The sequence below is a fragment of the Camellia sinensis genome, chromosome 2 (assembly GCF_055761805.1).
Source record: "Camellia sinensis isolate YWXY chromosome 2, ASM5576180v1, whole genome shotgun sequence".
NCBI lineage: Eukaryota > Viridiplantae > Streptophyta > Magnoliopsida > Ericales > Theaceae > Camellia > Camellia sinensis.
In genome coordinates this window covers 96,690,636-96,718,345 of record NC_138962.1, presented here as the reverse complement: position 1 = coordinate 96,718,345, position 27,710 = coordinate 96,690,636, and the positions used below count along the sequence as shown (strand labels likewise).

Below are 27,710 nucleotides of genomic sequence, written 5' to 3'. Positions count from 1 at the left end.
CGCTTGTTTATAATGACAAATATGGTTAGTGGGATCTGATTTCCATCATATAGGGTGAATGTCGATGCTTTGAACTTTTTAGGCAGCATAACCCTTGCGATGCATCGTACGAAAAGGTCATGCCTGTCTTCTTCATCCGAATCATCACTTCATTTCCCCCGCCTGTGCCGTACGTAACGACTTCCTTCGAATGAGCTGGATACATCGACTCGTCCCTTCTTTTTGGGTTCCTGGGATGGTAAGTCAGAATCACTGCCATTATCATGTTTCTGAAGTCGACGTCGTCGATCATCCTTTTTTCCTGGGGATCGACCTCGGTCATGGCATGCGGCCTGCTAGGATTTGGCTAGCTCCAGGGTCAATTCTTGGCGCAAGCGCTCGTTCTCAGCCATCATATCTTCTAGATGCTATTCATTTCACTTTGCTTGATCCATGATTGTCTGCATAGTCTCTTGCACAGAAGTTGAGGGTGAGGTCTGAGCTACTGGGTCAAAGTTTAGGGCCTGTCGTGCGGTGATATTCTCTGGTCCAAGCCTGTTTCTTGGAGTGATGTCATCTCTTGGCATAACATCGTCAGCAACTACTGAAGGATCATATGTTACGCCTGCCATGGATGCACTTGAGTATTCCCACAGACGCCGCCAATTGTGGAGAAGTGGTTTGGAAATACTCCAAAATTCAATCAGACGTCTTTGATCCTCTGATTGCTACCTGAAAAAAGGATGAACACTCCGGTCGGGGGTGCTGGAATTAGCACTTCGACGGACAAGTTAGTATTCTCTCTAGTTTACTTCTATTTCAAATTACTTCCTCTATTCTCACATACCTGCTTTAGTTGACATTCCTCCCTTTTTATATTACCTCTGGGCCCGAGGGTCGGGCCCACTCTTGATCTCGCACGTGGTTACCTATTCGGCTCCTTATATGGCCGATTCGTTTATTCGGCTTTATGAGCCCTTGGTTAGGGCCGAATTATTTTGGCAGGATGTCAATCAAATGCCTTGCCCCTTCCTAACTAATTTTATTCGGCCTCCATAGTATGTAAGTGATCAAGCACAAGACAAGACTTAGCAGCGTTAACCTGAACCCTATTTTGTCAAGCAAGCTTTCGTGCTTCACTCCGAGGTTCCAAACTGTCAAGCGTTCAGGCTTTTAGGTGGTTTTGAATTCACCCTTTTGCAATTGTGATCTAATGTTAAGAAGTCTTAGTTTAAAATCTTTTGTTTTGTTTAATTTTGTTAATGGGTTTTAAGTCCCGAGGTTATGTAAATGTTTTGTTCATATGTTTGAGATGGACCATGTGAATATCTGTATATAGTATATAAAGTTGTTTTGTCCCATGTAAGTCCCACAGCTCATTGGACAATTATATTTTATTATTATTGGCTTCCGCCAGCCCTATTACAATTTACTGTTAAGAAGGCCTTTCGTAATCCAAGATTACTAGCTGATTACGATGCTAAACCTATAGGGCGAGTTTGGGTTGTGACACAAGTCGTGGTTTCTCACTGTTACGACTTGCATTTTTGGCATGTCATAAATAATTTCTCAACCACGACGTGTCTATTGCGTAGGTCGTAAATGCTAATAACGATGATTTTTTTATGGCCTGCAATGTTAGCCACGAATAATAAAACTTTCTATGACTTGTATATGGCATGCCATTAATACATCAACTATACACGACACACGTACACCAGTTGTTAAAAATATTAAATATTTCACGGCACAAAAAAAGCCAGTCATTAAAAATTACACTTTCTATGATGCATAAAAAGCCAGCCATTTAAAATATTACACTTTTCACGACACGCAATTGCTGTCGTGAAAGGTACGACCGAAAAAAAAATAGTGCCAAAATGAAAATTCCGTGCACCAAACACCAAACAATTTTTAAAAAAAATACAAATAAAAATAAAAAACAAGCAAATGCCCTAACTCTTCATCCCCAACATCAATCTAAAAAAAAAACAAAAAACTCTCCAACCCTATGTTGGTCTCCAAAATTACAAGTCAGTACCAACCTTGGCTTTAACCTTGACCCAACCTTCAAAACCCCACCACGAATCTCCACTTTCTTCATTATCATCCTCGCCGTCCTCATCGATTTGGGACATTTTGACGAAGGAAATGGCTGCGAGTTTGTTGGAGACGATCCGTCTAAACTTCGATGTGTTGCCACCAATGTGAAGGTAGAGCTTGACGGAGTTCTTGAGGTTTGGGTTGGTTGTTGAAGGGTACTTCAGCTTGAGGGCTTTAAGCTTGTCCTTGACCTCGTCCATAGACGACGGCATTTTGGGTCGCCTCATCCATAGACGACATAAGACTCGGTCTTCCGTCACCGTCACGCACAGAGTCTCGGTGGGTTGCCTCACTCTCTCGAAAAAACAAAGACTTGTCTTCAACTAAATTCCTTATTAAATACTTGATCTCATCTTCCCTCGTAGAGTCACCAGATAGGTCGAAACCTAAACCCCATTTTCTCAAACAAATTATGGAAAGATCTTCTCAGCCACCAAAGGTATGAATTTCATGCAATTGAATGTATTTTCATAGCATTTTGTTTTGTGGGTATTTTGTGTTTTTCTATTACTGCTATGAAATTGAGGGTTCTTGTTGTGTGATGTTGAGGTGCATTTGTTTCAATTTGAATTTATTGCTCTATTTTCTTACCCTTTTTTTTTTTGTGGGTATTTTTTGTTATTGTGTTACTGATGGGAAATTGGGGGTTCTGGCTGTGTGTTGTTGGGTTGGGGTGCATTTGTTTCAATTTGAATTGATTGCTCTTTTCTCTTACAATTTACTGGTTTTCATCATTGGTTTTGCTATGGATGTATCAACATGAAACTTATAATTGAATCAAGTGATGTCAGTTATTGAAATCCTATAATCTACTTATTTACATTATAATTTTAGCTTTGAGTCCTTGGATCTTTGTTCTTAGCTACCTCCAAAACATATAGAGACAATGATTGTGGACTTGATAGCTAGCTTGTATAATCATTTTCTCCATAAACAGTATAGTAAGATATATGACTTTTAATCTAAACTGTTCTTTACAACTAGTGTTAGCCATCATACTCTATTTCAGTGGTTGGGAATACAAACTTATAAGATTCATGCTTAAAAGTAGCAAATCATGAGTACAAAACTCTAAAATTCTGCTCAAAGTGCGGTATGCTTTGGATTAAGTCATTTAATGTTTTGGCAAATTTTTGTCTTTGATTTGGAAAATTTATCGATTTGCATGTGCAATGGCTAGTGTTTGTGACAACTTAGTATAACTTACCCTAAGCATTTGTTGGATATCAATTCTTAACTGTCACTGGTGTACATGTTTTCAACATGTATTTATGACAGTCAATTACTCCAAACCTTCTAATTGTGCTGAATTTCAAAATTGAAAATTATGCCAAATGTGATTATGAAATGGTATATCCATATCCTTGGTTGTGTGCTATGTAAGTTGTCATGGAGTGTGATCTTTTGGTTATTTCTATAAAAGGCTTCAACATTACTGGGTAGGATTTAGAGAAAGAAAATATTCCTTCTTTTTTCTTTTTGTCTTTTTTTTGGGGTGGTTGCAATAGGACAAGTGTATAAAGTAGTTCAACTCAATCATTTTATAGAACTAGTGGTGTGGCATTGTGCTTCCCAGGATTAGTCATGCCCATGATAGGAAAAAAAATTTGAATTGTTGAAGTTTTGCAAGTTCTAGAAATTATATTGGTGTAATCTAATGTTCACTTGTAACAAAGTTAATAGTAAAGTATGAACTATTTCTGTTAAAAATGCTTCAGGAATAACACTACCACCATCTTGGAATTCAGTTTCTTCCATCTACATCCTCCCTTCATCTTTTCCATTTTTACCACATTCCTTCACTTCCTTTTTGAACGGCGTTCACTCTTCAAACCCAAGTTATCAACAATTAGTCCAGCACTTCCTTTAAACATATTACCAATCACAAGTGAGCACACAACAGTAGCATACTATATTTGTATCTATCCATGATTCTAGTTGCAATGTATTTTTTTATTATTTTTTCTTAGTTAACCAAAAACCCAAAAAAATTACATATTCAATCAGCAAGCTAAACCATAAACCCAAAATAGAAACAATATTGTATTTAGCTGGAGTTAGAAATCTAGTGTAAAAGCTCACAACAAATATATGCTTCGTTGGTAATGTGAAATCCTCATTTCAGTACTTAAAAAATAAATAAATAAAATATTGAAATGGTAGTTGGCTATAAACCTAAACATATTTAGAAAAGATATATATAAACCTTGAGATATGTAAAGCTTAAAAATTAACCACCACCACACCCCCCCCCCCCCCCAAAAAAAAAAAAAAACTTTAATAGATTGGCAATTGTTCTTCTTTTTCCGTTTTGGTCCAAATTCAAACCTTCTAGACTTGCAAATGAAAAGACAAGAAGAGATTTGCCAGAGAGTAGTGACAACAGCAACAGGTCTCACCTCTACAACAGAGCCGCAGGCGCTGTGGTGGTGCTTCACATGCCAATCTGACCTGGAGTAATACAATAATAAAGAACAAAACATGAAGGCAAAATGGGCAAAGAAAAAGAAAGCCATGGTTACTGTAGCAAGTACCAAACTCCCTCTTATTATGGGGGTGTTTGTTTGGGCTTTTTTGAGCCAACTTATAGCTTCTAGCTTTGGAAAAGCTATTTTGGAGTGTTTGGTTAAACTTATTTCAAACAGCTTCTGATTCTAACAACTTAGTTTAACTCAATAAAACTGATTATGAGAAGTTGCTCACCCTTGCTTCTGATTATCAGCTTCTGCTATAGATATGTTAATTTACGGTTATAGTCGTAGATTTTTATTTTTTTTTTTAGAAATAGAAAAAGACCCAAATGGACTATAGATTATTATAATTATTTTTTATGAGAAATGTAGACAAGTAGTGAATAACAAAAAATAAAAGTTAATTGAAAAAGTTACTTCATAGTTTATTTAACAAACACTACTCAGCAACTTAAATCTATAATCCAACAACTATACCAAACAGATTAACAGTTTCTAATTAAAGTCATAATCTATAATCTGTTAAGGTATAATCTATAATTTGTTTTAACAGCTACACCAAACGGGGCCTATATAAGTATATAAATAGAAGTAACCAAAGGTTGTGTGAAAGCAAATAATTCCAAAATTTTTAATTGTTGTTGCAATTTTATATCCTCTGGTAATAGTTTCAACTTAAATAGCTGGTGAATATTTAAATTGAAACTTAAGTCTGTATAGAGGCTATGCAAATGGGTATAGGAATTGTTAAGAGGTGTGAACTTCGACACTGCCAACATGCATACAAGCACAAAAAAGAAACTTTCAAAAAGAAGCTTTAAACTGTTAAGAACAGTGAACTTAGACACTCATGGAGAAGGAAAATGGAGAAACCTCCGAAAGAGAGCTGGAACCTTTTTTTTTTTTTCTCTTTATGTTTTCTTCTACTCATTCTTCAATTATTGTTTCACTTAGATCTCTACTTTTGCTCTTTTTTTACTTGTTATTTTTTATATTAATTTTTTTTTTTTTTTTTTTTTTGATAAATGCAGGTTTGAAGCAATGTGGTACGAGTTGCAAGCTTAGATGGTTGAATTATCTTAGACTAGCCATCAAAAAAGGTAACATATCCCCACTACAACAAAAAAACATTTTTAATAACATTTTTTAATAGCATTCTTCTTAAAATGTTATCAAATATAATGTATTTAGCATCACATGACATGAAAGTTTTTTTCCAATGAATGCATATTTTATGGCAACAGGGTTAGTTGCTCCAGCTATTGTCGCTGGTTTAAGTGCCTTAGCATATACATTGGGCACCATCGTCCCTGTGATAGAAGCAAATGGGTTTGTTGCAGCTGCAACTGCAACTGCTATAAGAACTATTGCCAATAGTTTTAGATAATCTCTTAATAGTTTTTGATACGTTTAGAAACTTAGATATGCATAGTTTTGGATGGTTTAAACTTTTTGAACAGTTTAGAACTCAAGGATATAGTTTTCGAATGTTTGGAAATATAGACAATTGTTGAATGTTTATAATTTATGGGTATAGTTTCTTTTTGATGCTTCTAACAATATTTTAGTGATTCATTGATATTTTATGAGTCTTATTTGTAATGTTTGTTAGATTGTACAGAATTGGTCCTGCTGAATTTTAAATTAAAGGAAAAAAAAACTGCATATTCTACAGCAGGCATAATAAGTCGTTGTATTTCATATTTTACGACGAGGAAAAAGAGTTGTGATTTGTCCCAAAAATTAACGGTGTGCAAAAGTAGCTGTAGAAAAATCAAACACGACACACACGATATGCTGTTAAAGGGTTTTTAATGGCGTACAAAAATAGTTGTAGAAAAATCAAACACGACTCACAAGATCCGCTATTGAAGGGCTTTTTACAGCGTACTATGGCATGCCGTTGAAAGTGAATGACTTTCCATGACTGGTCATAATATGACGTTACCTTGCGCCTCGTAGAATCGTATCCACGGTGTGCATTTGGCGTCGTAAAAACCTTTTTTTATTGTAGTGATAGCATGATCGTGTGTGTTTCAATTAATTATATAATTTGTTAAATATACTTCCTACTGAGCATTCACTCACCCCAAAAACTAACCATTTTCAGAAAATGAATTTAACTAGCCACCTAAATGATTTACTATGTAAAGCAATTTGGACGAAGCATGAATGACCAATTGTTTGATGTTTTGTGTTGAAACCTTGGGATTATTTTGTATAAATGTGAAGGATTTTATTTTTAAATCATGGACACTTTCAATAGAGTGTTGTCCCTTTTTTATTTCTCTATTTTGTATAACTTCTTAGCTTTTGCACTGTTCATTTTAACCATGGATGTAAACTAAATATATTGAAATTCTTAGGAATAGTTCAATGGGGAAGAAGTGTTACGAAATTGTATTATTATTTCTTTTTCTATTGTTTGTATCTATGTGGGATGAGATAGGGGAACATGATTTAGGAGGTGCTTTCCCAGGGCGTTACATAGGTCAACCGCTCGAGTGGTAAAGCATGTTTCTTAGAAGTTCAGTTTGCAGTAGAGATACTAGACGAACTACTTCACTGCTCGAGTGCACAAAAGACCGCTCGAGCGGTCAAACCAATTTGACTTTCTTCTTGGCTTCGGGGGCACTTCCCCTCAACCCCACCTAGGCGATACCTCTTCACCCCTCCCGATCTAACTAGGTAGCTCAATCTCTATACTTAGTCAATAAAGTGGCAAACAAGGAATGCTCATATCAAGATCTGGAATGTCAACACAAACTCCTCTACATAGGCACAACTCGGGTTAGATTAGTATTTAAACTCTCATAAATCACAAATAGAATAGAGTGAATAAAAATACAACTGAATGGAGTTTTTTCCAACGGGATTGCCAATTACAAAAATTTAACAAATGTCATCACACCATAGCAATGGTGGTAAAGATAAATAGAGACTAGGTTCAACTAAGAGAGATTAGATCCAATAAAGTGAGTAACAAAATTGGATATGGTTTTATATTCCAGCTTAATAGAAGAACGAACAATAGTTCATTACTTTCTAGGAGACGAAGAGATTAAATTATGACCAAAGTAAATGGCATAACCCTTATTGGATTTATGATGACAACAAACCTAATCCAATTTTTTTTTTTTTTAAAGCTTGTAATTTGGTAAGATTGAATGGTGAAATAAAGAGACCAAGATCTATTGAATGTTTCATAAGAACCAAAAAAATTCTTAGTAGGAGTATGCATGAATTGGCAGACTTTATTAACCGCAAAGGAAATGTCAAGGTTTGTTTTGCTAAATATCATAGGGTGCAAATAGTTTGATGGTAAGTCATGGGAGCAAATAAAGGTTGAACTTTGTAGATTTAGCAGAAGATGAAAAGGACACTATTGCACTCACTTATAATCATGATAGGGAGAAGACCTTCAATGTAACTTAATCGATTCATGAGAGAGTTTAACATGGAAGGATAATTACTATTGACGAGAATGTCATCCAGGATCGACCCTGAGATTTATGTGGCCTTAGGCGAACCATATATGCACATGGGGCCCTCTTACATATATATTTTTTCAATAAAAAGTTTATGGATAAATTGATAAGTATCAACAAGTTTTTTTTATTTAAGTTTACTTGCCCATATAATCAATAAAATCATAAAATTAAAATTACTTTCATATATTAAGATATGAAGAAATCATTACAAAGACTCAAAAATGTAAAAAGCTGGTTTTGTTGCTTTATAGTTTAGCAATATCCAATTTACAATTAAAACAACTATCACTTAAATATTACTCTTCTTACATTTTTAGATGCAAAATCACTAATTAAGTTTATAATCTAATTTATCGACCAAATCTTTTTCAATAGATAATACAATTAATCCATTCAATCTTTCTTGTGACATTGTTGACCAAAGGTAAGATTTCATTAATTTCAACTTTGAAAAAACATTTTTCTCCAAAGGCAACGGTAACTGGAATAGTCAACAATATTCTATATGCAATCCAGGCATTTGAAAAAACAACCATTCATCAATTTTGAATCATTTATAACTTCGATTGGCCTATTGATTTCTTTTGGCAAAACTTCCTTCAAGACTTTTAACTCTGACAATAAACCTCTTCTATCAACATCTATAAGTTCATCATCTTTCAAAAATTCTTCAGTGTTCAACTTAGATTTAGACATTGAATTTCAAAATTTTAATAATATTGTCTAATAATTGAGTTCCTTTTGTATTTAACTACTGAGAGGACCACACAAGAAATTTGAAAGCTTTTCAAAGTCTCCAAACATTCATTTCCAGAACTCGAACAGTTTTCTTCTATTTCTTGTTTTGTAATAATAGTGTTTTCCAATTTTTTTTAATCAGAAATAAATATTAATGAGAAGTTTTGTTTTCCAATTTTTGAAATTAGTACTAATTAGTATAACCATTGAATATGACCATTGCCCTTTTGAAATTTGAATTTCTAATGGTCAAATTTTTTTCTCTATATATTCTGTAACTTTCGTTCTAAAATTTTTATACAAAACAATTTAGCATTTCATTTTCCATTTAGATTAATCTTGTAACGCCCTGAAATAATTACAATAAACCATCCACGATATTCATTAAATAACAATAGATGAATAAGTAATTATCTTCCATTAATTCCAATAAAGTGCACAAAAGAGTAGCATATGCAGATATACATTCACAAGCCTAACCCTGAATCTATAGCATATGTTACATAATAAATAAATAGAATGAAAGTTAAACAAATAAGAAATGCCCTAAAGGCTTACAGCTTTCCAAGACAGTGCTTGGTTACAATAAAATGGATTTAAATCCAATACAGTTAAAGTCCTAGGCTTATATAAAATAAATATGACAAGATAAACAAAATGAAACTCTTGCTTCCAAGTCCTCTCAAGCTATTGCCTTGGTAGAGGCATATCATCAGCAGCTAAAAATGATTTTCCCATATAGGGTGAGCTAGAGCCTAGTATGAATAATCCAACACAGTATATGAATCTGAACAGAGTTATAAGGTGAATACATATGTAATGCTCGTGCCAAAACATTTTATATCACTTTCAAAACCATGCAATGCCAAGTTTATATCACAATTCATAAAACATTTCCTTTTCAAGAAAAAACAGGACTGTGTATACAATTCTGTGAATCTCTAGGTATGTGTCTGTAAATAGACTATACAAGTACTATCAATTTGTCATTTTTACCTGTATTAATAAGAAGGCTCGACACCAATTCGCGCGGGTTTCTATTCTTTCACCAAGGACACACAGGCCAACTTAACATTGTAACCACACCCCCTACCCAGATTCACCAAGTATTCACTTTTTTTCTCAAAACAATATACATTTTCAAGTGTGTTAAATATGCAACAATGCTCAATGCAATGGATGAGAAAATTGTTTCAATTTTGATAGTTCTCATACAATTTCTACAACAATCATAGCTATCCTACACCGATAGCCCAAAACAAATATATCTAAACAGATAAACAACTCCATAAAGGTAACTTTCTCAAATTTCAAGATATGAGTGGTAATACATACCCAACTCCACCATCCTCATCAACATCAATTCAATTTCACAATTTCAAAGTCAATCCCGTTTATCAATACAAAATCAACATTTGAGATTTCTAGGTCAAAAACCACCTTCTCGTTATAAACCATTTCCCAAGGTAAAATCCATCATTTCATCATCTTTCAACAATAAATATCTATCCACAACCATTTCCAATAAACCATTTGAAAACCTCTCTTTTTGATAATAAGCCAAAACCCTAGGTTGTTCAAAAATCCACTTTTTCACAATATGTTTTATAAAAACAAGTAACTAAGTTAAAAATCATAAGGAAGTGCGGAGAAATCCCTACCTTAAGCTTAGAAGGTGGAAGAGGGCAACTCAAAAAAACTCAACATCAATGAAATCATGAACCTCTTGGATCAAAAGGAAGCTCTTGACACGATCTACAATATATCTCAAAGGATCAAGGTGAAAGGATACCCTCTAGGTGAGTATATCTAAGGATCTAAGTGGGAAAAGTAGAGTTTAGAGAGAGAGAGAAGAGAGACTCACAGTTAAAGAGGGAAAAGAGAAGTAACTAATGAGGGAAAAGTGTTTTTGGGTCAATTTATAGTGACTAGGAAATACCAGTCCAAAAGTCAACAAAAGAATAAGTCAGAAATCGCCAAAAAGAAGGGACCAAACTGTCCCAAAATCTAGAAATAACTCGCAGGGGTCGACTCTCAAAACAGTGGTGTCAACCCTCAAGATGAAAAGCTGAGACACTAATGATTTGCAGAACACAAGAGTCGACCCTGGGAACATGTGTTGTCAACCCTATTTTTTAGTAGACAACCCAGAACAAAATAGCAAGGGAAGGGGCGACCCTAGGAACCTGTGGTGTCGACCCTATATTTTAGTAGCAATTCCCAGGATTAGCAGCAAGACAAGTGTCGCCACCACCAAGACTGGTGTCGACCCCAGAGGCCAACAACAGGGCAAGTGTCGACACCACTAAGACTGGTGTCGACCCCAAATTTCAATAGTCATACCGAGAGCATAGCAACAAGGCAATGTCGATACCACCAAGACTGGTGTCGACCCCAAGAGCAGAACAAAACAAAAAAAGAAGGCAATGTCGACACCACAAAGAATGGTATCGACCCTCAAAGCCAAAACCCAACAATAAAAAAGGGAAGAATGACTGCTACGGATATGGTGTTCCAAATTCAAAAGTAATGAATGGGTCATGTCTAAACCAAAATCGCTATAAATCTCCACCATCAAACCTTAAGGTGAGAGTAATATTACGTATGTCTTAGTTGATATGTATTTCATATTCTCCATTCTTTTTCTTTTTTTTCATAATATCAAATACAATTAATTTGTCACTGTACCTTGTACTACTGAAGCAACACAAACTCGAATTGTACTATTACACTAAATTAAATCATTCGCATATTTACTTAAAAGTTTTTATTTTTATCTTCTATTATTGTCATGTATCTTGTTGCTCTCAAATATCCTTTGAACCCTAAATCTTTTTGTATATTTGTTTGTTATCATTTTTGTTTTTATATTTTCTTGTTTTTAGGTTAAACAAAACTTGTGCATTTTGTTTTGTCTATATTTGAATACGTTTGTGAGATATAAGAGGTTGCTTTTTAGGATCCAATTTCTATTTTTGTATTTATATCTTACCTAATTTACTTGACACTAACATAAGGAGTTTTAATTGGTTTTTTTTTTTTTTTTTTTGGTAGTATGAAAGTGTTTATCGTTATTAGTATTATTTTGTGGGCTTAGCACTACAAAGTGAATGGATATAATCATACATGGTGAAGTACAACCATTGTCTAAAAATGAAAAATTGAGAGACATAAATAAGGCTGAAAAAAGGACAAATTTTATTGAAGTTAAGTGTGTATTGAAAAGTTAAGACCATGGTGTTCCTGACTGTCAAGAAGGCAAGTGAAATTAAAAATAAAAATATTTTTCATTTATATTTCTCTCTACCATGTAACTTTAAGATGAGCTTTTTTGAACACTAACAAACTGGTTGAGGCATTTTATTTAGTTTCTTTTCAGCAATTTATGAAATAAATTGCTATATTTAAATTATCTAATTTCGTAAGACTAAATATTGACCACGTACAATGCACGTGCACCTTTGCTCATTGCATATGTTGTATTCAACTTAGACTTAAAAATTAAATTTCAAAATTTTAATATTGTTATCTAATAATTTATTTCCTTTTGTATTTGGTTGTTGAGAAAACGATAAAGGCAATTTAAAAACTTTTCAAAGACTTCAAATATACATTTCCAAAACTCGAACATTTTCCTTTTCTTTCTTGTTGTGTACTATTTGTTTTTTCTAACTTTTGTCAATTAGAAAGAAATATTAATGAGAAGTTATTTTTCATTATTTGAAATTAGTATTAATTGGCATAGTTGTTGAATATGATTGTTGCCCTTTTGAAATTGAATTTCTAATGGTAAAAATTCTCTATGTATTCTGAGACTTTCCTTTTAACATTTTTATATAAATAATTTATCATTAGATTTTCCATTCAGATTTATCTTCACCATCAAACCTTAAGGTGAGTTTTATGTATGTCTCGATTGATGTGCATTTTTTATTTTTTTTTCATAATATCAAATACAATTAATTTGTTCCACTAAAATTATCTAATTATTTAAGACAATCATTTAGTAAATATTTTTCACGTCAAATGCACGTGCACATTTGCTCATGCATATTGTAGACCGCCCGGAGAACTCCCGAGAAAATCTCGTTTTGTTCTCTAGCTACTACAGTTCGGACTCAATGTCACGGTTCTGAATCTAATCTCGCAAAGTGCGATGCAAAACCGATAAATCACCAAAGAGTCCAAATCTGGAAAATCGTTTTGGAAAACTGATTTTTAAGAAAGAAGTGCCAAACATGGACTGCTTTGCCAGATACAGAGTCGCCATCTAAATATTTTATTTTGGAGGAATTTAGGAAACCCTGACTCGTGCCTAAGGCCACGTGTCCGTCATCACCAAAGTTGCCTCGGCTCGGGAACTTGGGTACGAGAGGGGAAGGTCATGCAATGAGCACCCCCGCTCGCCCGATCAAAGATTGGCCTGTATTAAGCATGATATCTTATTTTTGAAAACACATGCGTTCTTATTCCGGTTAATTAGCTAAAATTACTATGTGATGCGCACAACACACAAGTATAGACTAGAACGCCTAATTTGGAACAGAGCATCACATATCTGTTTGTCCGGAAATGGTTTTGAAGTTTGCTACTCGCAAGTTGGTTAAAACACGGATTTCAATGAATCGTTCCAATTCAAGTAATCCAACCTTCACCCAGAGGCATTCAGGCAGTTATATCACATAAGCAATTAGCCTCATGGCAAGCATGTTGTCATGTTAACACTCACACACATGCAGGATGCTAAAGCATAAACACTCACAGCGTACTCTGAGCCGAAACAAAGAACTAGTTAATAATCAATGCATGATCCTAATTCATGTCAAGATGGGTAATGCAACACAGGCAAAATGCAACTAGAATAGGCTCGGCTATTCTAAGATGGCATATGAGATGCGACAATTCGATACATGTATTCAAGTAGGGATTGAAATATAATGCAGTTAGTATGATGCGCCGAGCCTGGTATATGCAATACAGATGAATGGATGCAAACATGCGAGCATAAGGTATGCTAAATGAAATATGCCCTAAAACTAACCATCGTAAGCGGTTGAGTAAAAGGGAGAAAGAAATGGGGATTGGAAGACATGCATCACACACACGCACGCTTATTACACCAATTGGCTCTCTCGAGGGAGAGACCGAAAGAATAATACAAACCATCTAATTAACTAACTAACAAACTAATTAATTATTACACAATCAAATGAATAACTAGCTACAACTAATTATTACAACACTTAAATAATTAACAAATTAATTAAGCTACGAAAAAAAAAAAGTAAAGAGGCCTCAGGAAGAGGGACAAATGCAGGCTCGGTCGGCTTCGCTCGAAAATCCGTTGCCATGCCTCATGTTGCCTCTGTTTGCACTGCTCTGTTCCTCTTCAAAGTGTGAAAATTCCCAACACACTTCTGATTCACCCCATGGGCACTGTGGGAGGCCATTGGCCAAAAATCATTGTCATCGGCTAAGATAAACAGGTCATCGACCAAATATGAAGCCATCGACCAAACATTTGTAGCCGAATAGCACTGAAGATGGCCGATCGGCCATCCCTTCCTATAAAATGCTCTTTTGCTGCAGTAGAGGACAAACAGAGTATGGCAGTGCATTTACAAGACAATGTTTGCAACTACACCCCTTATCATGTTTAAGACTCAAAGGAGTGTAGTTCTCGGCCCTCGGACCATCAATCGCGCATTTCAATGCATGATGGCCAAAAGAGTCAAGTGTGCAATTCAATGTCAAAGGAAATGCACAAAACACATAAGGGACCTTAACCTCTATCATGTGTGATCAAGAGGCAAGGCAATGCACACACAATGCTATGCAAACTAAGTATCCAAGCAAGCATGCAATGGAACTAATATGCAACAACATATAATGTACTAAATATGTAACAAGCATGCGACAACATGCGAGGCAAGATGGATGAGCATGCAACAACATGTCAATTAGCAAGCATGTGATAACATGCAATATGACAAGCATGCAACAAGCATGTAAGCATGATGCAAAGTAGCAACTTTGAACAACATGGTAAATGGACTTAAACTAAAGATGGACAGACCTCAGCCATGCCCAAAATCAGTGGCCAAAGTTATGAATTGGAAGCATGAAAATGTAAAACAAACATGCACATGTAAATGGTCCAACACCTAGGCATAGGAGGACAACTTTCAAGAGCACTTAAAAGGGGACAAATATGGACATGTGACAAACATTGTAAACTCTAAAATCATGTATGGAAAGGTGTCAAACCAACCAAACAAAGCAAGCAAAGCATACAAGAAAGCCCAAAGCTTAAGGCTAGCCAAGGGACTCAAACCATGGCCATGCAAGGCAAGCCCCAAAGGGCCAAGGACACACAAAACAGTCCCAAGGCAGGTCAAGACAAGACCAAAAACATGCTCGAAACTAGCCAACACAAGCTAGAATACAACTCCAAAAGGCATGAGGCATGCAAGGCTACAAAGGGGTGTTACACTACACCTATCAAAACCAAACATGGCATGAATTATCCAATGAAAAACAGAGTTATGGCATATCAAAATAAGCCCAAAAACCAAATTAGATGGCATCCCAAAGACCTAAGCATATAGGCATACATAATAGTCCATTCATGAGGCATAAGGCATCAACTCTTTAAAGCATTAAAGGCGTGATAAGTGAAAGTATATGAGCATGAAACATGGACTGAAATAACATAACAAATTATGCCAAATCATTAAAATGAGCCAAGTAATGCATACATGTGACTTAGACCCTCAAAGCTAACAAGCTAGAATGCTTTATGGCTATACAAAGCATGGCATATATGATCAAAACAACATGAAACAGAGCTAAAGCATGGTAAAACATGACTAAAAGCTCCTTTGAGCTGAGCCAAAATATGCAAGCATGATGGTCTAAACACAAGATGCATGTTAAGGCAATAGAGAGGATTACAAGACAAGTACATGGTGCATGCAAGAAGCCATTAAACCAACCTTAGACAGAGGTAAAACATGGCAAAATAACACCAAATACTTACTGAAATAGAGTTAAAACAAGCTAAGCAAACATGCTACCAATATAAGCCATTTATACTAGCATACAAGACAATAAGGAGAGGGGATGACCCTCTCCTATTTAAGACCTCAAAACTACCTTTCCACCACTAAAAATCCTCTGAATTTCAGTGGTAGAAAGGTCATGCAAAAACAAGAACAAAGGCCAAAAGGGATGGCTCCAAACAAAGCCTAATAAGGCCTAAGAGGGGGTAAACAACCCCAAACCAAAAAGTGATCTTAAACAAAAATCTAAAGCATCAAAAATCAGAACTTTTATCAGTTAAGAGTTAAGCTTAAAACAATAAGCAAGTAGGTCTAAAAGTTTAAGCAAGAATGGGGGTTTAAAAGCAAAAAGCTCACCCTTGAAGACCACCTTCAAGAACACAACTCCAGCAGCCTCCTCCAACCAAAACCAACTCAAGAACACTAAAAACAACTCCTAAGGGCCTCAACAACCAAAGGATGGTGTTCTACTAGGTACTCTAGTGCAAAAGTATGAACAAAATACACTTTTGAGCACAAATACACACACAAATATAGAGAAAGGGAGATATAGAGAGAGAGTGATATATATCTTCAATTTTCTAAACCCTTGAGAAGGGAGGAGGAGCTCCCTTCTTATAGGAATTCAATTCCTAAGCTTGTTGAGCAAGCTAAGCAATTGAATCAAATCCCTCCATACACGTGTATGGAGGATGTGAATTGTGCATTCCAGCTATGACAGCTGGCATAAAATATCTGCATAAAGCAAATGAACTGGGCTCGGCCAGAAAATATGGCCGATCGACCAACATAAGTGCTGACCGACCAAAAAAAGTGCCGATCAGCCAACACTTTTGGTCGATGGCAAGAAAACAAGGCCGATGGCTTCATGCCTTGGCCAATGGGTTGAGGGGATGGCCAACAAGCCACCCTTTTCCCTCAGAAGCAAAAACACAAGTGCTTGGTCCACAACCAAGCACAAAACAGACAGGTTGAGAGATCTTGAGGCAAGGTGCGCGACCGAGACCCCCGAAAACTCAAAATGAACACGAGCATGAACAATCATCGAGTGTTCAAACGATGACGTCCAAGTCTTGAGGACGGTCAAAAATGGGGTGTCTACACATACGTAGTGTTCAACTTAGAGTTGGAAATTAAATTTAAAAATTAATATTGTGGTCTAATAATTGAGTTTATTTTGTATTTGGTTGCTAAGAAGACAATAAAAGAAATTTGAAAACTTTCCAAGCTTCCAAACATTCATTTTCAAAACTTGAACATTTTCCTTCTCTTTCTTATTATGTAATAATAGTGTTTTTCAACTTATATTAATTAGAAGGAAATATTAATGACAAGTTTTGTTTTCCATTTGTTGAAATTAGTAGTAATGGTATAGCCGTTGAATATGACTGTTGTCCTTTTAAAATTTGAATTTCCAACAGTCAAAATTTTGCTTTATATATTCTGAGATTTTCATTCTAAAATTTTTATACAAAACAATTTATCACTACATTTTTCCTCCACCATCTAACCTTAAGGTGAGCATAGTATGACGTATAATTAGTTTGCCACTTTACTTTGTATTGCTAAAGCAACGCCAACTCAAATTATAATATTACACCAAATTAGAGCATTTGTGTATTTACTTAAACGTTTTTATTTTTATTTTCTATTATTGTCACATATCTTGTCCCTCTAAAATGTGCTATGAACACTATATCTTTTTGTATTTGTTTCGTATCTATTTTTGGTTTAAACAAAGTTCGTGCATTTTGATATTTCTTTAATGAGGTATATTTGAGTATGTTTGTAAGACATAAGAGATTTTCTTTTTAGGATTCAAATTCTATTTTTTATTCATATCTTATCTAATTCACTTGACACTAACGTGAGTTTTACTTATTTTTTCTATAATCTCAAATTATTTGTTGTTATTTATATTATTTTGTGACTGTACAGTTGCAAAGAGAAATGGATATTGTCGTAGATGGTGACGATGCGACCATGTTTAGAGATGAAGAATTGGAAGACATAAGTGAAATTGAAAGAGGGCCAAATTTTGTTGAAGTTCAGTGTTTATTGAAAAGTCAAAACCATGGCGAGCAAGTTGGGAACCTTAAGGTTTTTCTTGAAGGAAAACTTGAAATTAACTGTGGCTGTGTTCCTAACTGTCAAGAAGGTAAGTGAAATTAAAAATAAAAAAAAAATTCATTTACATTTACATTTATCTCTACCATGTAACTTTAAGATGTGCTTTTTTAAACTCTAATAAACTAGTTGAGGCATTTTTTTTTAAGTTTATTTTTTAGCAATTTATAGAATAAAGTTTTATATTCAAATTATCTAATTACGTAAGACTAAATATTGATCCCATGCAATACACGTGCAGCTTTGCTCATTGCATACGTAGTGTTCACCTTAGACTTAAAAATTAAATTTCAAAGTTTTAATATTGTTGTCTAATAATTGAGTTCCTTTTGTATTTGGTTGCTGAGAAAACGATAAAGGCAATTTGAAAGCTTTTCAAAGACTTCAAATATTCATTTCATTTCCTTTTCTTTCTTGTTGTGCAATATCTATGTTTTCCAACTTTTGTTAATTAGAAATAAATATTAATGAGAAGTTTCATTTTTCATTATTTAAAATTAGTAGTAATTGGTATAGCCATTGAAGATGACTGTTGCCCTTTTGAAATTTGAATTTCTAATTGTAAAAATTCTCTATATATTGTGAGACTTTCCTCTTAACATTTTTATATAAATAATTTATCATTATGTTTTTCATTCAGATTTGTCTCCACCATATAACCTTAAGGTGAGTTTTATGTATGTCTCGGTTGATGTATATTTTTTTTTCTTTTTTCTTTTTTCTTTTTTTCATAATATCAAATACAATTAATTTATTCTACTAAAATTATCTAATTATTTAAGACAATCACTTAGTAAATATTGATCACATCAAATGCACATGCACACTTGCTCATTGCATATGTAGTGTTCAACGTAGAATTGGAAATTAAATTTCAAAATTAATATTGTGGTCTAATAATTGAGTTCATTTTGTATTTGGTTGCTGCCAAGTCTCCAAACATTTATTTCCAAAACTTAAACATTTTTGTTCTCTTTCTTGTTGTGTAATAATAGTGTTTTTCAACTTTTGTTAATTAGAAGGAAACATTAATAAGGAGTTTCATTTTTCATTTTTCATTTTTTGAAAGTAGTATCAATTGGTATAGTCATTGAATATGACCGTCACCCTTTTGAAATTTGAATTTCCAACGGTCAAAATTTTGCTCTATATATTCAAAGACTTTATTTCTAAAACTTTTATACAAAACAATTGATCACTGCATTTTTCTTCACCATCTAACCTTAAGGTGAGCATAGTATGACATATAATACAAATAGGTTGCCATTTTACTTTGTGTTGCTGAAGCAAGACAAACTTAAATTGTAATATTACACCAAATTGGAGCATTTGTGTATTTACTAAAATGTTTATATTTTTTTTTTCCATTATTGTTACGTATCTTGTTCCTCTGAAATGTGCTATGAACCCTAAATCTTTTTATATTTATTTCGTATCCTTTTGGTTTTTATTTTCCTATTTTTGGTTTTTCTTTAATGAGGTACATTCGAGTACGTGTGTAAGCCAAATAAGATTTCTTTTTAGGATCCAATTCACTTGACGTTAACGTGAGTTTTACTTATTTTTTCTATTGTCTCAAAGTATTTGTTGTTATTAATATTATTTTGAGATTGCACAATTGCAAAGGGAAATTGATATTGTCGTATATGGTGATGGTACGACCATGAAGATGTTGTAGGAAAAATAAATTGTGTATGAAAAAGACTTAGATTTAAAAAACAAGAAAAACATAACAAAGAGGCAAGACACATCTAGGACGCTTTCTTTAAGATATTAAATCCCCCTCTATTATACAAAAAGGACTATTGGAATGCAAGATACAATGCCTATATTCAGAAAACAACACTAACGTTGTATTCCTTAGCTATTTTCTGAACCAGAACCTTAACTCCGAAAATCAAAAACTAAAACAGAGAAGGTAAACAACCAATATCTATGGGCTACTGGGGAGAATTCCTTTTATGGAACTCGAATAGGCACCAACACAAAAGAGACAAGTCCTTCCTTATAGACGCTCTCTGAAATTCAAATGTTCAAACTTGGTCCAACGTCCATAAACCGACAATCGGTTAGCATTCGAATTTGAAATCTTTAATTGTCTATTATTCAAACAATCTTAAATTGTTTATTTGAAGATTTTATTTATTTATTTTCTTTATATATATTATATACATATATCAAAAGAACTAGAAGTTTCATCTCGTGGATATCTTCAAACGAACACCACCAATGGAAACTTGAATGAATATTGAAAGACCTTCCTCTATTTATAGTAGATGAGAGCACATTCATTTGCTCAAGATTTCAATGTGGAAACCAAGCTAAAAATTTGAATTCCAAGTGCATGGAGGGAAAACGAAATATCGAATTCCCTCCAAAGTGAATAAATTGTTTATTTGAAGATTTTATTTTTTTTTTTTTATATATATATATATATATTATATACATATATAAAAAGAACTAGAAGTTTCATCTCGTGGATATCTTCAAAGGAAGACCACCAATGGAAACTTGAATGAATATGGAAAGTCCTTCCTCTATTTATAGTAGATGAGAGCACATTCATTTGCTCAAGATTTCAATGTGGAAACCAAGCTAAAAATTTGAATTCCAAGTGCATGGAGGGAAAACGAAATATTGAATTCCCTCCAAAGTGAAAGTGTAGAGATTTCTCTAGATTCCAATGTGGGATTCAAGAAAGGAAACAAATATAAACATATGGAGATTATTATTGTTATTAGTAAATAATATATAACCGAGGAATTAAGAGATATAAATGAGGTTGAAAGAGGGCCAAATTTTATTGAAGTAAAGTGTTTATTCAAAAGTCAAGACCATAGCAAGCAAGCTGGGAAGCTTAAGGTTTTTGTTGATGGAAAACTTCAGATCAAATCTGATTGTGTTCTTGGCTGTCATGAAAGCAAGTGATCTCTCTCTCTCTCTCTCTCTCTCTCTCTCTCTCTCTCATTTTGATTTTCTCTCTTTCCAAGCTTATGATCATCGATGTTTAGTCTTTGTTTGTTTAAATTAGTAACACAAGATATATATCCAATTATTTAAAATCATGATTTTATAATTAGTAATAAATGCATCTTTTATGGCCTTCACATTAAACAACCTTTAAATAGAACTTTCTTCCCAAATTTGCGTAAGTGTTAAACATTCCCCATTTCAACTTGGTCCCATAAATTTTGCACGTGATCTTTTTCATGCGAATATACGGTATCTCTATGAGAAATGCTATGTATTAGCTATTTTTTATCACCCTTTTATATCACCACGTATATGGATTTTCATGATTAGATGCTTCTTTAGAAATAATCATTAAAAAAATAATAAAAATAAATAGAGTTAATGACTTGTAACAAGTGATATATAGTAGTACTCTTTTTATTCTCTCTGCTGGAAATTGATGATGAGAAAATTTATCTTGGTGTCTAGACAATTTGTCCCCTCGTTCATACCTCATACATTCTCAAAGAAGACAAATAAACAACTAGAAGAGCCAAATTTGTGTGATCAAAGGTGGAAAGAGGGTTCCATTGATGAACACACCTCTACTCAAGTACTACTACAGACATCAACCTGGAGAGGTTGAAGGGTTCCTTCAGCCTCGTCAAGCCGTTCATCGCGATGAGTTCGTGCGTTGTTGCTTGTGCAGAAAAGAACGACGTTTCCACCTCCTGACAATGATTAAGTGCCGCATGTACCACGAAGCTTTTACCTTAGGGAGCTGGACGTGTGCTCAAATTCTTCATAAAAAGTAAAATTCTTTCTCCCCTAATCTCTCTAATATGATGCCCGCTAGCTATAAGCCCACTTTTTTTCTTTTGGCTTTACTTTGGTAATTTCAACATTTGTTTTAATTTTCAAGATTGTTTAGTCTTAAAAAAAATCTAAAAACATATATTTTTTGACACAATTTTTTCATTAAAAAGAAATCACTAAAGATGGGAAAAATTCGTCTTTTATTTAACTATATGGTTCTAAAAAATTATTTTCAAGAATGGGATATTTTTTACCCAAAAAAAACACTAAAAACAAGTAAAAATCAATTTTTGTCACAAAAAAAAAAAAAAAAAAAAAAAGAAAAGAAAAGAAAAGAAGAAGGCTTATAGTGAGCTTTTTTAAACCAAATGTAGACCTAAGCTCCCGCATTTGCTGATTCCTAAGGAGATCCCACATTTGCTGATTCCTAAGGAGATGGATCCCAACAAATGTGGGATCTTGAGCCACCTCAAGCCCACATTTGCAGAGGTAGTGGCTCTTCATGATTGTTGAGGACCAAAATACACAATAGTTTTAGATTATCGAAAACAAACTCTTTATCTAAGTTATGAATTCGCACAATGGTGGTGATTTACACACATACTATCCAACTACTAGGTATAGTTCACCCAAGCCTAGAAGACACGTCTTATTAATCAACAATGCTGACACCTAGAAGGCTAAGACTCGAATGGGGGACCTCAGGATCAATACCAAAGTCTTTATTAGTGAGCAAAATAAAATATAAAAAAATCTAGGGTCTATATACTTAAAAAAAAAAGAAGAAAACAAAATAAAATAAAACAAAACAAAAAAAATTTACAATTAAAAAAAAATCGTTAAAAGTGAAAAAATGGAAAAGGAATGTATCTTTTCTTGAACTTGTAATTTATTGTTGTAATTGTTGTTAGCTACTTCTATCAAATGTGGTTATTGTACTTAGAATTATTGTCTAGTTTATGACTAAAGATGATTACTTGTTCTTATTGTAGAATAACTTGTGAAAATGAAGAGGAATGACAAAGTAGCAAGGCACTTCGAGGTTGCCCTAAATCTCCCAAATGCGAGGGTTGCATGGCATGTGTTTGCATTGGCTGCGGCATGTGTAGGTTCGAAGATTGCTCCTGCCAAACATGCATTGATTTCATCCAAAACATTGGACAGTAGGTCTTTGAATCATCTAAAATTGCTATGTTTGTTTGCTAAGAAAATGAGAAAGAAAATTTAAAAACCTTTCAGAGCCTCCAAACATTCTTTATAGAATTTGAACATCTTCCTTCTCTTTGTTATTGTCTAATAATTGAGTTCCTTAGCGTTTGGTTGCTAAGAAGACAGGAAAGAAAATATGAAAACCTTTTAAAGCCTCCAGACATTCCTTTCCAGGACCTAAACATTATCCTTCTCTTTGTTGTTATCTAATAATTGAGTTCCTTATAGTAGTCATGCCATAGTGTTTTCCAACTTTTGTTAATTAGAAAGAAAAATCAATGAAAAGTTTCATTTTTGTTGTTTGAAATTAATATAAAACTCATGTTATGCAGTCTTACCAAAAAATTATTTGAAATAAAAGTTTTGAGTAGCTAGTTGTTGGACTTTATCTCAATTTTTAGTTATTCTAAAAGAGAAAAAATAATTGAGGCAATAGTGACCTATGTAGACGCATACTTTTCATTCTTATTGATCAACAATTTTTATTTTTGATTAGCATAATAAATTTTTAGAAATTTTAAGTCAGAAATAGAGAAGAGCATTTTTTTTTCCATACTATAGTCGTTTGGGAGCACTAAAAAAAAAAACAAGTTTTTTGCTTAAAGAGCCAAAAAAAAAAAAACACCACCATATTGCTTGTTGTCAGCTAATAAAGTAAAATGTTATATCAACTTTTTTGGTCACAAAAAATTATTTTTTTCAGCAACTTTTCAAACCGATGATTATTTTGTTTGGTTATCCAGTTTTCAAAATTAGATTTTGAATTTGGAATTTGTATTTTTTTATTTTTAGTGATTTTTTTAAAATATTTTGGTCACATTTTTTTTTAACTTTTTAGATACATCTAATCTAGATATACTCAAAAAAATAAAAATTGTGAAGAAATATTTAAAAATTTTAATAAATACCAAAAAAATACGAAAACATCCTGAAAGAAATATCACGAAAAGATTCATGGAGATTCTCCACCATTGGATTATACATACAATAAAACATTACAAGCTAATCAAATGGTAGAGACTCTTTATGAAAGTTTTCATGATATTTCTTTCATAAAGCCTAGCATTACTATATATTGTTAGGTTTTTGTAATTGGCAATCCCGTTGGACAAAACTTCATTTAGTTGTATTTTTCATTCGCTCTATTATATCTGCGAGGTTATGAGAGTTTAGATACGAATCCAACCCGAATTTGTAACATCTTGAATTGCAGGTTCGCTCAAGTGGTGGAGTTACCACTCGAGCAGTGAATTGAGGTTTTCAGTATTTTTTCTGCAAATTGAGTGTAGAGTGAGACCACTCGAGTGGTTATTTGGTCACTCGAGCAAAGATGCACGGCCACCAGTACTTTCACTTCAAACTTGAAAATTTTCTAGAAGCTCACATTCATCGCTTGAGCGGTGAAAAGATCGCTCAAGCGGTCTGTTTGGAGCAACTAACTTAAAAGTCGATTACCCATTTCTTTCTCACTTTTTCATACTCTCCCTCTCTATAACACCCATTTTTGAAACCCTAGCCCAAAAACACTTGATTTCTCTCATTTTTAATAAAGATCCATCTTAAATCTTCTAAGATAATTGAAAAGCAACCTTAGATCAAGATTTTCACTGATTGGTTTGCTTTTTCTTCAAAGTTTCTTGTTGGGCTTTCATCTCTGTCTCCATTCTTGAGGTAGGGGTACTTTTAACTTGATATATCTATGATTTGAAATATATATGTGGTATTTTCTTAGTTATAGTAATGTATGAGATGATTTTGTTATATGACATGAGTTTGATAAACAAAAGGGGCTTATACCTCAAATTTTTGAGAAAGATTATGAATGTTCTTGTTAATTATTGTTGTGGATGATAAAAATTAACTCTCTAGGTGTAAAAGAGGAAAAAGCCTCAATTTTCTCAAAAACCCTAGTTTTCAAACTTCATTAAATAATGGGGTTTGGCTTAATTGACTCTTAAATCTTGAAATTAGGTTGATGATCATGGTAATGGTGTTGAGACATGAAGTTATTGAATTTTCTTAGATATATTTATTGAGATAGATGAATATTGAGATTGTGGAAAGTGGTGAGGTTAGAGAAATCCTTTTATTGTTAATACTATTAAATGTTGTTGTGAATTAAACAAACCTTAGGGGAATTAGATTTGAAAACTCATGCATCATGTTCATTAAAATTTTCACTTGTGATCATATAATCTTATGGATATTTGGAAAATGCCCGAATGGGGGAAATAACGTATGAACCTGGGTAGTTGAGTTGGGTTTTTGGTAATGGGTTGTGTTGTATTTAGTACGCGCACAGGGAGTCAAGGTGTCCAATTGCCATGTCTTGAACTTATCGCTAGACGAATGTGGGAAATGTATTTGGATGTTCACAAGCTTGCCATTTTTAGAGTCAGCAAATGTAAAAAAGAATAATTTTGGCTGCCACAAGCTCACCATTTCAAGAGTCGACAAATATGGAAGGGAAAGGTTTCGGGTACTCATTGCCCTACCTTTTTTGGGAGTCAACAAATGTGGAAATATTTCTGTATATAACTCTATATATGTATTTATGGTTTAGCTACTCTTGCTTTGGATGTCATAGAGTATTTACTACCCTATTGTTGTGGAGGATACTTGTAAATGGTAATCATGCATTGAGCATCATTAGTTTTAATAGAGAAAATATGGATTTTCTAGTAACAAGTGCATGCCATGATCATATTCATCTCGATTATTTATATATCTTGTTAATGGTATTTCTTACTGGGTAATAGCTCGCCTCACAACTAACAACATTTCAGGAAATGATGGCGTGACTCCACCAAAGTGACTTGGCGATGGATGTATTTTTAAGGGAGCACTAAGGCTCAATCAATGTTAATTGCTGAAGCTCCAGAGCTATTTTTGTGGTTTGGGACTAAACTTTCATTTTTTTGTGTACTCAAGGATTAACCTTGATAATGTGTATGCCACTAAGGCATTATACTTTTATATTTCTCTAACTCCTTGAACTGATATTATTATTTTGTGTATGTAAATGGAACAAGGATGTATTCAATTAGAATAGTTTAATGGGAGAGAGATCATTTTAAGTAAAGGTTTATACGTTAATCATGGTAATTATTGCAATGGTTGGTACATATATATTAAATGGTTTAATTATATAAATGAAGGATAAATCTCGAGGCGTTACAAGTTGTGTCTATGCTGATAAATTTATGCTAACACCCTGTATCTTAAGCATTTCTTGTTTGTCACTTCGCTGACTAAATATAGGGCCTAGTCACTTGTGAGGGTCTAGGGGGTAGCGCCCCTAGCGAGTCTGGAGCAATGCCCAGGCGGGTCTAGGGGCAGCACCCTTGACGCTGAGAAAGAAGTCAATGTTAATTAACCACTTGAGCGGTCTCTAGTGCGCTCAAACAGTGAAGTGGTTCATCTAGTATCTTTGTCTATGTTCTGAACTCCTATAAAGCACGTTTTATTACTCGAACAATAGAAGTTGCGCTTGAGCGATTGGCCTATATGTGAGAACCACCTTTCCTCATGCCACTCGAGTTGTAAAGTGTGTGCTCGAGTAATCTTCGCAATTCTATTTATTATAAAGTGCATCGTTTGCTCATTTTAGGGTTGAACCCGTACAGATTCTTAGAAAGGAAGAAAAAATAAAGTGTTCTATATTGGAGGGTATTTATATATGAGTTTCTTTGATATATATAGAAAGTGATCAATTGATCAATGAACTACACATTGACAAGCATCAAGGACTGGTTTTATTTTTTTTATTCAGAAAAAGAAGGAGGTGTTCATCAGTGGATTCCAGGGATAGTGGGCCTAAAGCTTGGTGGATTACGGAGTGGCTCATTATCGTGGATTCGACATCGGCATTGTGGATTCAACCTTGGGAAAAGAAATTTCGAGGTGAAGACATTGGTGGAACAGGCACATCGGCTTCGATTCAATTCGGGCATAGATTCGTTAGGTAATTGAGGGTTCTCGTGTGTAATTCATTTATTATCTTCTTAGTGGATTGCTTTGTAGCTTTAGCTTGTAGTTTTTTTATTACAATTGGAGGAGTCCAATTGTGGATTTTTTTTTTTCCCACGTTCAATCGTTGTGTCAATTTGTTGTTATTTTTTATTGGGATTGCTATTCATTGTTGAAAATTGAATCATAATCACAAATCAATATCTCAGAAGTTTTTAGATTTTTCATACCCTATAAAAGAAAAACGTGCTCAAGAAATGGTGGTAAAAAGATATTGGGTTTAGTTAATGTATGCCATTACGGTAATCAAAATTTAGGGTTAATTACTAGCTGACTCAAATACTAATAAGGTCTACTAATTTTTTTAATATATTAATAAATCTTACATTATCTATGTTGCCCATATTAAAATCTTATTTATCAAATATTTTTCTTATCTTATCTTATCTTCTCTCTCTCTACTGTTTTCCAAAAGCTTTACTCCACTATTGTCCACTGTTGGCATTGTCGTCGCCATCCACTACCACCACCGTTCACCAACTATCTCCACCTTTGCCAATCTAGACACTACCGTCGTTGTTCACTAACCACGTCCACCATCGCAGATCCACCACTACTATTGTAGATCTATACTCTATCATCTTCGATCTACACTCTATCATCTTCGATCTACACTTTACCATTGCCAATCTACACTATCACCACATCATTACTGCCTCATCTATTGCTGCCACCATCTTCTATCATCATCGTCCTCATTGCCAATCTACACTATCACCACATCATTACTGCCT

At 33.9% G+C, this 27,710-nt stretch overlaps 1 pseudogene across 1 annotated transcript; it reads left to right on the top strand.

The window, feature by feature from the left end:
• Window positions 1-1,938: 1,938 nt before the first annotated feature.
• Window positions 1,939-27,522, top strand: LOC145788929 (protein ULTRAPETALA 2 pseudogene; annotated as a pseudogene). Its single transcript, XR_014358501.1, has 5 exons — window positions 1,939-2,521; window positions 5,585-5,653; window positions 17,782-18,001; window positions 21,412-21,733; window positions 22,731-27,522. The product of XR_014358501.1 is annotated as a protein ULTRAPETALA 2 pseudogene (transcript).
• The last annotated feature ends 188 nt before the right edge of the window (window positions 27,523-27,710 follow it).